Below are 14,351 nucleotides of genomic sequence, written 5' to 3' on the forward strand. Positions count from 1 at the left end.
TTAGGGAGATGCGGCCTCTGCTTAAAGGGTAGTGGCATCTCATAATGGCCGTGAATGTTTTCCTTAATGCCCTCCTTTAACATGTTCAGAAACGTGATGTCATCTTGAGACACCGTCTTATCATCCTTACTAGTATCCTTGAAGTCAGACTCGAGTACCTTAATAACATCCGATGGAGTCACTGGAGGAAGCTCCTTGACTGCAGCTCTGTGACACATGTTGCTTAGCGTGTCGTGGTTAGATGGTGAACAACCCACAATGCTCCACCCCAGATCTGTGCGCACTGCATAAGGTTCATTATCCTTTCCCAAGATTACTTGCTGTGGTGCCAGTGCTCTTGAACAGTTATAGCCTATTAACAGGCCAACCTCACAATCTAGCTGTGGTGGAATTTCATCAGCTATTTTACTAAGATGATTCCAGTGTCTTGCTGTTTCACAGGTAGGAATGTGTGTTCGATTTATTGGTATGCAATCCTTGGTGTAAGCAGGTGGCAAATCAATGAGGATCGTGGAGTTATAGCCTCTCACTCTGAGACCTGAAATCCTTTCGCTGTTCGCTAATGCATTTCTTTTAATCATGGTGGTGAGTTTCAGTCTCACAGGATGGGTCTTGGTTTGTAAACTATGACTAATTTCTTGGTCAACAAAAACCGTATCACTTTGTGTGTCGAGCAGGGCATAAACAAGTTTTTCCATACCTGGATCACTAACTGAAGACAGCCATACTGGTACAATCATGGAGGTGTTGGAGAACGGCTCTTCAGTGTTCACACTGAGAGACAATGTGGTAGCTGATTCATCTGTGTGGCTCTGGTTTGAGACTGTAGGTGTTTTGAATTTGGTATAGTTGTCATCATGGAGATACGTTGGATGTCTTCCCTTGCAGATGTCGCATGAGTGTCGGTGCCGGCAGTCCTTTGCACTATGGCCCGGCTTCAGACAACCATAGCACAGTTTCCTTTCTTTCACATATTTCCTTCTTTCATCCAGAGACTTCTCCTTGAACATGGGACAGCAGTGCAGACGATGTTTACTGTCTTGGCATAGAATGCATGGAGCCTTTAAACCAGACCTCAACTGCCCTTGATTCCCAGTCTCTGTTACTGTCTGTGTGTGGACTACACTGGATTTAGTGTTTCTTTGACCATACCTGTGGTTGAGGCGAACCCAAGCATCGTTATAGGCTTTATCATCATTCATGTAAAAGATGCCATCAAGCGTTTTCCTGGCTGGACCTCCCACATACCTTTTTAAATAATACAGTTTGTCTACTGAAGAGATGTTCTTTCTGTCTATGAGTGATATGAATGAGGCCTTCCACTCAATGAACTGGATGGGGTCACCAGTGAACATGGATGGTTCTGGCATTGGAAGCCTATTCAGAGCTATGCTGTCTTGAACTACTTGAGCTAGGTGGGATGCATCAGATTGTGACCGTGATGATGTTACTGGACCATGGAAGGACTGGTGAATAGGGGCTGAACCCAAAGGCTTCTGAATATCATAGTCAGCTCTTGCAACATCAGCCTCCTGCATACCTTCCTGATTGTAGATATTCAATTTAGCTTGCGCAGCTCTTATATCCTTCTCAGCTTTCAGTCTTGCCAGCTCATTTTTCTGGGCTGCTAGATCCCTTTTCTGTTGTTCTTCCAGCTGTTGAATTCGTTCACATTGTTTTTCCTCCTCCAGTAACATCTCATACTCTACTTTCCTTGCAGCTAACTCTGCAGCAGCATCTGCTATTTTGACTGCTACCATGGCTATGGAATGTTGGCTGGAAAGTGATACTGTAGATCCATAGATGGAGCGAGCATAGTCTCTGTTAAGCAGCTCACGGAGACGTTGTTTCACAGTTTCACCATCAAATTCTCCATCTATGCCTGCTATCCTTTCATAAGCAATTTTAACAATGTCCTTTGTCACTGCCTCACATGCATCAACGTGACGTCGTGTTTCATCAGAGGGTGCAATATAGTCTCTGATTTCCATATAGAGGTCCGTAACATCATTATTTGCTTTCTCTAGTGTGTCTATGAGAGTTGCAATTTGATTTTCAGGGATATCTACCTTTAGTAGCTCTCTGGCCTTGCGTGCCTGGATTTTCCATTGTTCGTACAGGTGAATGAGCCTTTTCTCCTTTCTGTGAGCCTCCTCTCTCTGATATGCAAGCATCTTCCCTGTGGTGCTCCGTAAACGACTAGAACGGCGAAGTTCCTCCTCTCCGCTGTCCTGACCGGCGTCCATCATCTGACCTTTACTACTGCTTGCTGATGCTTCCATATCATGCGTGAGTGTCACGGCTTTCGACCATCATCGGATCCCTCTTCGGAACATCGAACTTGTGAGATGGAATCGATGGACACAAGCTCTTACTGTAGCGTCCCGTCGAATTAAAACAGCTTTACTGATGGTCTAATGCTCTTTATTTCTTTCTCATTCACATTGAGTTATCAAACCAACTCAAACCAACGTAAGAGCTAAAAGAAAACAATAAATACAAATTAACAATCTAAAACAAAATAAACCGTCATTAAATAAAGCTAAGTATAGCCATAGCTTTGACTCTCTTAAACATAAAGAGTTTAAATAAATGTACAGAAAATGCCAACAAACCTTGTGTCCACTATCGACAGGAGCTAAACAAAGAAAACTATACACTTTCTGTAACGCTATTTCCCTTTATCACCGTGTATTCCGTCGTTTTATGTCCTTTCCCGGTTAACTTTTATGTCCTTTCCCGGTTAACTTTTCGTCTCACAGGAACTTACAAAATAAAGGCACATAAGTAAAGTTATGATAGCAAGACTTAAACATGTTACACAATAACTCAAAAACGTTTCAAAGTCATTTACATCCACCCCTGCCTCACGTAGACTCTCCACTTGTGTCCCCCAAGGCTCAGAACTAGGTCCTCTACTTTTCACTCTCTACGCTTGATCTTGAGATTTTACCTGGACAACTCACAGCTCTCTCCTTCTAAAACAGCCTGCAACCTTGGAGTAACAATAGATAACCAACTCTCCTTCACGACTCACATCAGCAATCTCTCCCGCTCATGTAGATTCCTTCTCTACAATATAAGAAAAATCCGTCCTGTCAACACCCAGAAACTGGTTCAGTCCTTAGTAATCTCATGACTGGATTACTGCAACTCCTTTCTAGCTGGTCTATCTCTATGTACCATCCGACCTCTACAACTCATACAAAATGCAGCAGCACAACTGATCTTCAACCTTCCCAAATTCTCCCACACCACCCCTCTGCTACGTTCCCTCCACTGGCTCCCAGTAGCTGCAAGCATCAGGTTCAAAATACTGATGCTGGCCTACAAAGCCAAACATGGAGTAGCACCACCCTACCTCACAGCCCTTATTACACCTCGCACTGCACCTCGTATACTCCAAGCCTCCAGTCGCGCTCGCCTTGTCCCTCCATCTCTGAAGGTAAAAGGAAGACATTCATCTAGACTCTTGTCTATCTTGGCCCCTCGGTGGCGGAATGAACTTCCCCTTGAGGTAACAGCTCAGTCACTGAGCACTTTCAAACGGCAGCTCTTTAGAGAATATTTAGATTAAATTGAAACCTTCAAATTATCTGACTTATGTATAGAAACAACAGAGTGAATAAAAAGATTGTATTAATAGTAGGGGGTCCTAGTAAACTTCATTGATCACTTTATTGATTGAATCTTGGAAGCACATTGTAAGTCACTCTGGATAAGGGCATCTGCCAAATGCCTCAAATGTAAATGCATGAGAGCAGGAATGTGTTGTCTCTGTGTATAAGCTTTTTCTCCTCAGGCCCATCAGCATCACTCATGACTGCTCTGCTCTCCTATTCGGCCTTACAAACTGGTCTCCAGTTGGATGTTCTCTGTATGCTGTTGTGTTTGAGAGGCAGGTTTTCTGTGAGCTTTTCCTAGAGCTTCCATTAAAGTGTAATTTTAGATGCCTGTGGATTGTAAATGACACAGAACAAACCCAATCAGCACCATTGGAATGATGAAGTTTGTAGTTTTAATAGTGGAAATATATATATGTGGTATGAGAACACAAACCATTTACAAAGTTTACATGTGCAATCCAAACCAAACAGGGGCTTCAAATAGCAATTTATTTTAAACTTGCTGTAATCAAGACTGACAAACAGTGGAAGGTAAAGGAAAGAAATCAAAATTAAAAACTGAGAGGCAGGAATCAAACAAACAATGAATAAGGATCATTTCTTCTCTTCAACAGCTTGTCTCCACTTCCACATCTCCTCAATGATCTATGAAATAAAATAGATCTATTAGTGACCCAATCAGAATAGTAAAACATACACATGGCAGGGAAGAACAGAGAGAGGAAAGAAAAAATAAACTCTTACTTTTGTGTCAGTTACTTTGAAGGCATTCTTCATGTAGTTCTCAAATTTAGGTAGCAGTTTTGGAAGAGTAACACCCTGTTACGAAAAAATCAAGAATCAGCTAAATAACGGAACAGAATGCACACATACTATACACATCTGCACATTAATTGCAAATTTGAACCACTTTCTGAAACATTTAACTCTACATAAAGACCAGTAGTAGAAAAAAAAAAAAAAAAACTTCTTTCAAAAGCGTGAGATGGCGCCGGTGAGGTCTGCTGCAGTCACGACTGCTCAGACAGAGTTTAGTTTGTTTTTGTGGATTAAAACACAAATGGACAGGACACGCGACTCAGCGAAGGGAGGCGCCGTGTGTTTGATGGTAAATAACTGGTGCAACACCGTTGTCCCTCTCACACACTCGTGGCTTTCATTGTGATACTGAATATAGCACACCTCACAACTTCTCTGCATCTAAACAATGCTTTGATACCAAACAAATATGTTAATTTTACAGTCTACACCAGAGTAGCTATAGCACACTAGGATATTTACACCAGTATTAGCAATGGCGACACTGAGAATTTAAGACAAACCTTCTCTACAGTTGCCATCATTTTAGCCTTGATCTCGGGCAAGGTCAAGGGGGTCTTTGCTCTTTCCTGCTTCTTGGGTTCAGGAGTATTAGCCTACAAGGTTAAAAGACACAAATTAGCTGCCGGATTAGCTGCCGGTGTTCCAGCTTTGGGTGTCTTCCCATTCTGAGCTGGGGTCTGTGGCTTGGATGGAGCTTTCTTGGGCTGCCAAAAATTCAATGTTTAGAAAGTTGTTTTCTGAAAAGTTCTGTGCAATAGCTTAACAAGTGCATACCTTTACATGAGATTCCTCTTCGTCCATCTTCATCTTTTTCGGCTGAAATTAACAGAATGCCAGATCATCCATTAGTTAATTTCTGGGTGGAAATAGCTTTTTTTTTTTTTTTTAAATCTAACACCCTACTGCATTCTCTTTTAGTGCAACAAAAAAAACAAAAACAAACCGGAGGATTCTGTCCAGTGGGTGCTGGTCGCTTCAAAGACTATTTTGGTTCCTCTTCATGTTCATGTTCCTGTTAATCGTCGTCACACATTACTGGTGAAACAAAGATTGCATTGAGAATTATTAATGAAACATTAAATACAAACTAGAAACGAAATTCCAGAGGAAATTTTGATGGGCCTGTCTGGGCATTTTTCGTAGGAGCGCGGGCATAACCTCCTGAGCTGGTCTCAGAAGGTGAAATCAGGTGGAGTTATTAAAGTATCTGAGCATGTTAGCATGTTAATGCTAGCATGCTAACATCAAAAACGCTAACAGGGTGTGGCCAAGATGAGTCACGTTAAATTTAGTGACGTTTGGAGTATGTTTAAAATTTGCATGTCAGCATGCTAATGCTCGCATGCTAACATAAAAAAAATGCTAACACGGCATGGCCAAGAGGAGTCATGTTAAATTTGGTGACGTTTGGACAATGTCCAAAAAAATTTGCATGTTAGTGGTCAAAGGACTGGGCGTCCCTAATAAAGTGGCTGTAGGACAGGGCGTCCCTAATTAAGCGGACCAGGCGGTCTTAATAATGTGGCTGATTGGTATCCTAATGAAGCTGCTGGTTTAAGATTTCATTGAATTACAGTCCTGGCGCTGCTGCTGTATCAGTACCCCTTGTGTGTGCGCTGAAACATGTCATCGCAAATTCTAAGAAACCAAAGTTTTTCACACTTTTAATGGTTTGGTCATGATTTGTGGCCGTCCTGTAGGCCCCAACGAAGCAACCAATGTCATTTTGTTCGTTTTTTTTTTTTTTTTTTTTTGTGCGTTTCACAGTCTTAGCATGGCAGCCACAAATGCAAGACATGGCCTTTTTTGCCTTTTTCCCTATTTCCTATGTTTTCCTGACAACTATTGGTGGTAGCAACACATCCAATATGTCAGATTGTGTGTCTCGACTCCTGTGTCTCTAGCTTTTATGGCTGGTCACAGGGATCTGAAAACCTCTTCCTCTGCACAATAGTAAATGGTACTTTTTACAGTTTGAACATGATTTGTGGGCAGGCCGTACGACCTACCAAAACAAACAATGTCATCTTGTGCATTGTTTCTGTGCGTTTCACAGTCTTTGCGTGGCAGCCTTGAATGTAAGACATGTCCTTTTTTGCCATTTTCCCAGTTTTCCAAACCCCCGTTGGTGGCACCAACTCGTCCCATATCTCAGATCATAGGACTCGGCGAGGCCTTTGGGTTGCTATCTTCAGCGGTTAGCCACAGGGAGCCAAATAGTAAATGGTCTGTCATTATGACAGGCCCAAATAAAGCAGCAAAATAAATAAATAAATAAAATTTAATTTATAAAACACTGGATTGATCGGGTCTAGTTGTACTTCACTTACCAAGATGTTGCCCACTGATGTACACTGGACCAGAACCTGACTTAAGCCTGAACACAACTGGAGGGGTAATCTCAAACCCGCCCAAACACACCTGCAACATACAAGAGAGTTCAATTAATGTTTCTGTTTCAGTCAGGCAGTTCAAACAGACCCAGAGTACTAAGAACAAAAAAATCTAAAAAATCTAAATCCACACTAACTGTTCACAAAAAGGGAATTAAAACTAGAGATGCAATGATCAAGCAAAATCCTGCAACCTTCACATTGGCGATCAACAAGTCAGTCTGGCATATTTCCAATTCCAAACAAATATTGTGCAGTGCCCCACACTTACCGGCAAGCGTGAATACAAATAACTATTTCTTTCTATGGCGTACACGCCAGAAGAGGGATCTTACGCCACAAAGGGAGGCAGAATACCGGAGAAAAATGTTGGATGCTACACTCCTGCCAGATGGGTTTTGACAGTGAACTTTGCTTGTGGTTGCAGCAGCAGAAACAGCATGTGATACTATATACCTACTTTTTAGTTTATGGTGGATCATGAGGATTGTGCAGAGATCACTTTTACCAAACATACTTTGAGCTGAACCCCTTGTGTGCAAGACACTGTTTCTGCAGGTTTAAGGAAGACAAAGACCTTTAAGGCCACTTCCATCACATTTATGACCCTGCTTTTGAATAGTCAACTACAATTGGCCAAGGGCACACACTGAGGGCCAGATGCTCTTCTAAAATGCAATATTAATTGTATATTATATTAGGTAATATATTAAATTTTCCTTCCAAATTGTTGTTTAGCTTTTGTCAAAGTTACCAGACTGACTGCCAGTACTGCTGCAAGCCAGACCTGTAAACCAGCTAGTGAAAGTGAAGTGATTGTCATTGTAATACACAAAGCATAGCACACAACAAAATGTGTCCTATGCATTTAACCAATCAGCATTTTGTAGCAGTGGGCAGCAAAGTCATCCAGGGAGCAGTCTCTCTGTGGTTCAGGATACAGGCCGGCAACCTTCTGATTGTGGGTCAATTTCCGTACCCGCTGATTTAATAGATGCCCCCTTAATTCAAGCAGTTTTCCGGCCCCTAGTGGTAAGGCAACTGCAGACATTTTTAATGTCTTTTAAAGTTGTGAGAAAATATTCAAAAACCATTTGTTAGAACAATTCAGCATGAGCAGTGAAGCATGTGAGGGGTCCAGCTCAAACATTCTCTTAGACCTACTTGATGTAAAACGTCATGTAAATGTCATACATGATGTAAAAAAAATGCATGCGGGGGTGGAGAAGAACCACTTACACTGGGGAGGGTTGAGGGCTTCAGTGATGCAATCACAGCCTGAACCTAGTGGAACTCTGTGTCGCGGCCTTCAGCCTCGATAACATGCATCTCGTCATTGGTGCTGCGGTCCACACACACCTAAATGAACACACATTACAATAAGACACAAAAACACACCAGCAGAGCACTTTTCTGGCCAAAATAACGACCTACCATTCTTATGGACAACATGTGTTCCAAGTCATCGTCTTCTGGGTTGAAGACCACCTCCGTCCCAGATTTGAGCTCACACCCTGCAGATGCAAAAACTTGGTCAAACTAACTAGCATTTACGGGTGCTCAACTCGTGCAAAACAAGTTTCCAGAAACACACACGTCCAACATATCAATAATATTAAGCTAATCAAGCCTTTTTTTAAAGCAGGTTTTAATTGGCCTACGACGTTATTTATGCGCTTACCATAAAGAAATATCTGCTGATCCATCTACTGCGTCTCCATGCTGCAGCTGCAGGACGAGCATAAATAAGAACCGCGCTCCGTTTCTGGCCAATGGCGAGGAAGCATGACCGGAAAGGGGCGGTGCTAGTCCAGATTCGCTCTTACGGATTGGTCCCGTCGAACTTCTTTATTATTCTTCTGCCTCGCGTATACGCAGGTTATTTGTAGGAAATCTTGAACAGTTTTCCGCGTTCCTCTTACGTTGCGCAGTTTTATGCAAAAGAGGGAGACGTTTCTTCAGAGAGAGGTTTATTGTTTTATATCTTATCATTTCTGTTCTTACAGATTCTTGGAAACCAAGCAGGCAAGCATGCAAATAAACAAAAGTTATTCTGTTTCATCATTAAAGAAATTCTAACACAAATGTAAGAAGTTTCAAAGGAAGATTCTCACCGGGCCACATTATACAGACTTTCAGAGCCAGGCAGAATGAACGCAAAGTTTTGATGACATTTAAGGGCAATTTCTTCATCATTGAAAAAGCTGTAATTTAAAATATGCTGTCGCTGATGTTTAGAATCATATCATTATGTTTACATGTGTTTGGATCTCGACTCTTTGGGATCATTCTGGGCCTCCCTCATTGTATTTTTTGTATTTTCTAGTATCCTGCATGTTTGGGCACAGTCATGGCAAAACTCTATGCATATTTCCTGTATTCTGCAAATGTCATACTGAACACCCAATGAACAGAATGACAAGTGCGCTACACAGCCGCTGAATTAGAGCAGAGGCAGCCACAGTTGTAGCATGGCAACAACAGAGACAAGACTACAATACAAATCAAATTCTGTCAACACACATTAATACAGAACAATGTAAGTGTACTGTATCAAATTATGATCCAGTTTATGATCGCAGCGGCGACATTCTTTGTGAACTTTTGTTTAGTTTATTTCCCTCTGTTCGGCCATCGCGCCGTTGTTTCTTTGTGTTTTATAAATAAATCCCTTTCCCAGAATGTCCCACCTCTGTGCTTCCTTCCCCCATCAGCTCGCCGTTGTGACAGACGAAGAAGGCAGAGAAGGAGCAGATCGGAGAAAGACAGTGACGCGAGGGTAAGCTGGTGGAACAGAGTGACGGGACGTCGCCAGCCAGCAACTGCGCTGCCGGGACTGCCTTGCTGGGAATCCGCCTCTCCAGCTCCGGTCGCTGACCTGCCTTCCCTCTGCCCGGACGTTCCCCAGCTGAACGGAAGCGCAGCACCAACGCCTACTGGAGAGGACGTCCACCACGCCACACACCCACTACCATCTCCAGCCACGCACCCAGCCCTGTGTGGAACGTCCCCCTTGTCCCAGGACCCTTCAGCGGAGCTGCAGGTACATGCCAGTCATTTATAACATCCTGTGGTTTGTACTTTGCTGCTCTTCCCTCCCTTTCAGATGCGGAGAAGATCACCACCATCCTCAAGTGTCTGACTGGGTCAGCAAGGGGCTGGCAGAGACAGACAGTATGAGATTTCGGGACTTCCTGCAGAGACTGAGGCCGGAGTTTGCTCAGCCAGAGCCTGAGCCAGGGATCGAACTCTGCCCCACCACCACACCCAGCATCAGTCAGGACCCGGTGCAAGAAGGCCCAGCACTGGCGGGCAGCGAGAAGGTCGCAGCGAGAAGGTCGCACCTCCCATGATCCTGGCTGTGCCCCCTGAGGAGGTCCCGGAGAGCCCAGAGAGGAAGCCAGATGACCCTCTCTTCTGTAGGTGTGTGCGTATGTCGCCCCCCACTTCCCCTCTTTGTGTCCACCAGATGGTGACTCAGCCGTGGAGCCGAACCCCAGGGAGGAGGTTCCTGACCCGACTGGGCTGGTCCAGGACGAGGTGGACGTGCCCCAAGATACCCCTAAGTCCAACTGGGGGGGGGGGTTCCCCCAAAGAATTTTTTGGAAGGGTGCAGTTCGGGGCTCCTCCTGAGGGAAGGGTAGGTGGGGAAACGACGGAGCTGGGTTCTCCGGTTGCCGTTACGGAGTGCGGGCCAGGCATGGGCCTGGGTCCATCTCCAGAGGGGCGGTGTGCCATAGAGCCCCCTGGTAGGCAAGAGGACCCAGCTGGGACAGGCAGAAAGAGGGCCTGCTTGTCCCAACGGACACAGAAGGGGCTAGCTGGATGGTCTGGCGAAACCCCCACCTTGGCAACAGGGACGTGCAGCGAGAGGGGCTGCATGTGCCCAGAAGCCACCAGACAGGGGTGCCGCAAACGGTCGCCGGAGGTTCCGGGACCACCTCCTTGCGCAGTGCAGGGAGGGAAGCTGGCCACTCTGCCAGCGGGGACGTGCAGCGAGAGGGGCTGTATGATCCCAGAAGGCACCAGACAGGTGTGCTGTATGAGGTTGCCGGATGCTCCGGAACCACCTCCCTGCGCGGGGCAGGGAACGACGCAAGAGGCGTCAAAAGGGATGGGCGGAGACAGGGCCCGCACGTACCCGGAAGGATCGGCCCTGGTTTATGTGTGCAGGTTGGAGGAACCGGGGCCACCATGCCAGACCACGTCGGGGAGCCAGCCCGAGGGACCAGGGCCGCCATGCCGGACCACGTCAGGGAGTCTGCCAGAGGGTCCGGGTCCTCCAAGGGGAGGACACAGCTGGGCAGGAGCCCTGTGGTTGCTGCCGTTCGCCCCGCCGCCTCCACTGATGGTATTGCTGGGGCTCCAAGGACGTAGCCCTTGGAGGGGCGACATTCTTTGTGAACTTTTGTTTAGTGAACAGGCTGAGGTATATTAAGTTCTGGCAGTTGCCACACGCCTGCTGGCTTGTTTTTGTTCTCCCCTTTATTTCCCTGTGTTCGGCCATCGCGCCGTTGTTTCTTAGTGTTTTATTAATAAATCCCTTTCCCAGAATGTCCCACCTCTGTGCTTCCTTCCCCCGTCAGCTCACCGTCATGACAAAAATGCAGATTAGTGCGGGCCATTTTACTTCCCTATCCCAGACACTCCCCACCCACCACCACTACGAGTGTAGACACAGATGCAACATTGCTCTTAGTGAGACTCTGAAAACCGTGTTTACCTACAGTGCGGATCAATACCGGATCACTACGTTTATCTACCTCACTCACTTCCTCCCTTTCGCTCCCAGGTTATTGTTAAGAGGTGTTTATGGGGAGCTTTCATGACATTATGGCATGATGAAACAACATAAAGTAATAGGAATTTATTTAACTAATAGGAATTTATTTAAAAACAACAGCAATGAATTCATCATCTAATAAATATCTTTTGCTGTGTCTAAGATAGTATATCTTTTTTTGTTTTAGCGTATATGTAGTATGCATGTGTGAATGCAGTGTGTGAATCTTCAATGTGCAGTATGGCAGGCTCAGCAGTGGATTAAATCCAGGCCTGTAGAGCCGGATTATGCATGGGTAGAGAATCCACAGATCTAAATGAATATTTGCATTTCTGAGGCAAGGATTACTTGATGCAAAATAGGACACAGAGTCTTGGCCACAGGAGGTAAAATTGGAAGGAAAAATATGGAGCTTAAGGTAAAAGGATGGGGCATATAGACAAAAAAAAATTGCACATATGTTCTTGAAACCGCGATAGAGGACCTGCAGCTTCTGTTTGGTGACGTTTGTTTGGGCCTCCAGTTTCTCGAGACCCTCTGGACGATGGCACACCATGGTCATCTCCAGCTCATCATCCACTTTATCTACAGAGAGGAAAAAAAATCGTTATTCGTCTTATCATGATCTTCCATGAAAATTTTACATATTATTTTGGAATCATCTTTCAAACATTTTAAGATTTTAACACATCTGTTGGGAACGAGTCTATGACTGTTGAAAGTATTTGTTTTAAGGGGAAATTTTATACACTTTAGCACCTTAAGAACTAATGCTCATTCTCATGAGCGAAGCAGATGAAGCAGGAAAAACTAGTTAAGACGCTCTCAGCTGTTTTGACAAAAGTCCTCGGGCCTTTGCCCATTTCAGATTCTAGGCCTGCCACTGCTCCCATTTCATATCAACACATTTTTTAGTAAAGTGAAAGTGAAGTGATTGTCATTGTGATACACTGCAGCACAGCACATGGTGCACACAACGAAATGTGTCCTCTGTATTTAACCCATCGTCCTTAGTGAGCAGTGGGCAGCCATGAAAGGCACCCGGGGAGCAGTGTGTGGGGACGGTACTTTGCTCAGTGGCAACTTGGCATCTCAGGATTCGGACCAGCAACCTTCTAATTACGGGGCCCCTTCATTAAATGCTAGGCTAACCGTAAAGTAGTCAAATGAAAATCACAGCTAATGTATTAAAAATCTAGTGATCATATAAGAAAGTATGTGTTAACTAGTGGTGGGCCGTTATCGGCGTTAACGTGCTGCATTAATGTGAGACTCTTATCGGGCTATAAAAAATATCACCGTTAATCTATTCACAAAGTTGGGTTGGGAGCTGGGTCTATACTACGCAAGCTATTGTGCCGGAGTTAAATGGTTACACTAGATTTATAAGTATATTTCTTTCTTGTGTCTTTTATTTTCTTATTTTCTAAAGACTTCTATTTTGTTTTTGAGACCCGGTTCAGGTCTCTTGGACACATGGCGTGAGCTGTGAGAGGTGCGTGGGGTTTGTGTGCAAAATGTTATTTCTTTCATTTTAGTTTATGTACATATTAGGAATATTTTGCATGTGTGTTATTTTGTGAATATTTTTTTATATTCTTTTAATACTGCATATTGTAGAGAGAGGTGCAGAAAGACGCGATGTGTGACGCGATGTTCTGACGCGACCTTGCTTTTTGTACAGGTATGCAGTATTGTAAATTGTGAATGCTTTATGTTAATGTTCAGTTCTCTTGGACACATGGCGTGAGTTGTGAGAGAGAGAGCTGCAGAAAGACGCGATGTGTGACGCGATGTTCTGACGCGACCTTGCTTTTTGTACAGAATACACTTTGCACAGAAAATCTCTTGGGTGTCAGCTCATCATTTGTGGTTCAAGAAACGAAATCAAAAAGTTACACAACGCAGAAGAAGAACCGCTACACTATGATCTCTCACCTTGATATTTTAGCGCGGATGTATACCTAGCCGAATTGCACTGTAGGGGGCAAGAACGAGTCTTCGAACTGTGAAATTACCACATCAAACGTGACGTGGTAACATGGATGCAGCTATTTAACTGAATAAACAGTTGGTAAACACAAGTACATCTTATTGAACATAATTTATTTTCATCACCAATTATCATAGTAGAACAGCTTTCTCAAGCAGTTTGTGATGCATTTTGGAAACAGGAGATGAGCCCCTGGTGTAATGCGAGAAACCCATTCTCAAATACTTACTTTTAGTCATTATTTGGGTAGCACACATATTCTGAATGCCTTCGGCAGAATTCAAATAAGACATTTTAATCTAGATTAATCTATATTAATTTATGTGAATCTATATTAATCTAAAATATAGATTAATTTAGATTAATTCCAAGATTACAGTGAGATTAATCTAGATTAAGAAAATTAATCTATGCCCACCTCTAGTGTTAAAATGCATTTATTTGCCTTAGCAAGTAGACCTTTAGCTGAAAAACAAGTATTGTCCTCTCTCTATTTTATCGATCCACATACTCTCACACACACACAAACACAGACATCTCTACAGGTCAAACACATGCTGTGTCATCTTTGCTGAGAAGACGAAGTGTGAAGGAAAGGGAATAAAAAAGAAACATGAGGGCATCTTTCCAAGCAAATGGAAGCATGTGAATCTGATTCATCATCATTTGCAGGTCTTGGGTTCTGAGACCTCAGCTGTCACTTCTCAGCCCTGGCCCTGCATACCCCTCACCTA

General features: G+C 43.9%; 1 pseudogene; it reads right to left on the minus strand.

The window, feature by feature from the left end:
• Window positions 1–4,220: 4,220 nt before the first annotated feature.
• LOC114792168 (nucleophosmin-like) lies at window positions 4,221–8,562 on the minus strand (annotated as a pseudogene).
• Window positions 8,563–14,351: the final 5,789 nt, after the last annotated feature.

The sequence above is a fragment of the Denticeps clupeoides genome, chromosome 6 (assembly GCF_900700375.1).
Source record: "Denticeps clupeoides chromosome 6, fDenClu1.1, whole genome shotgun sequence".
Classification (NCBI taxonomy): Eukaryota; Metazoa; Chordata; class Actinopteri; order Clupeiformes; family Denticipitidae; genus Denticeps; species Denticeps clupeoides.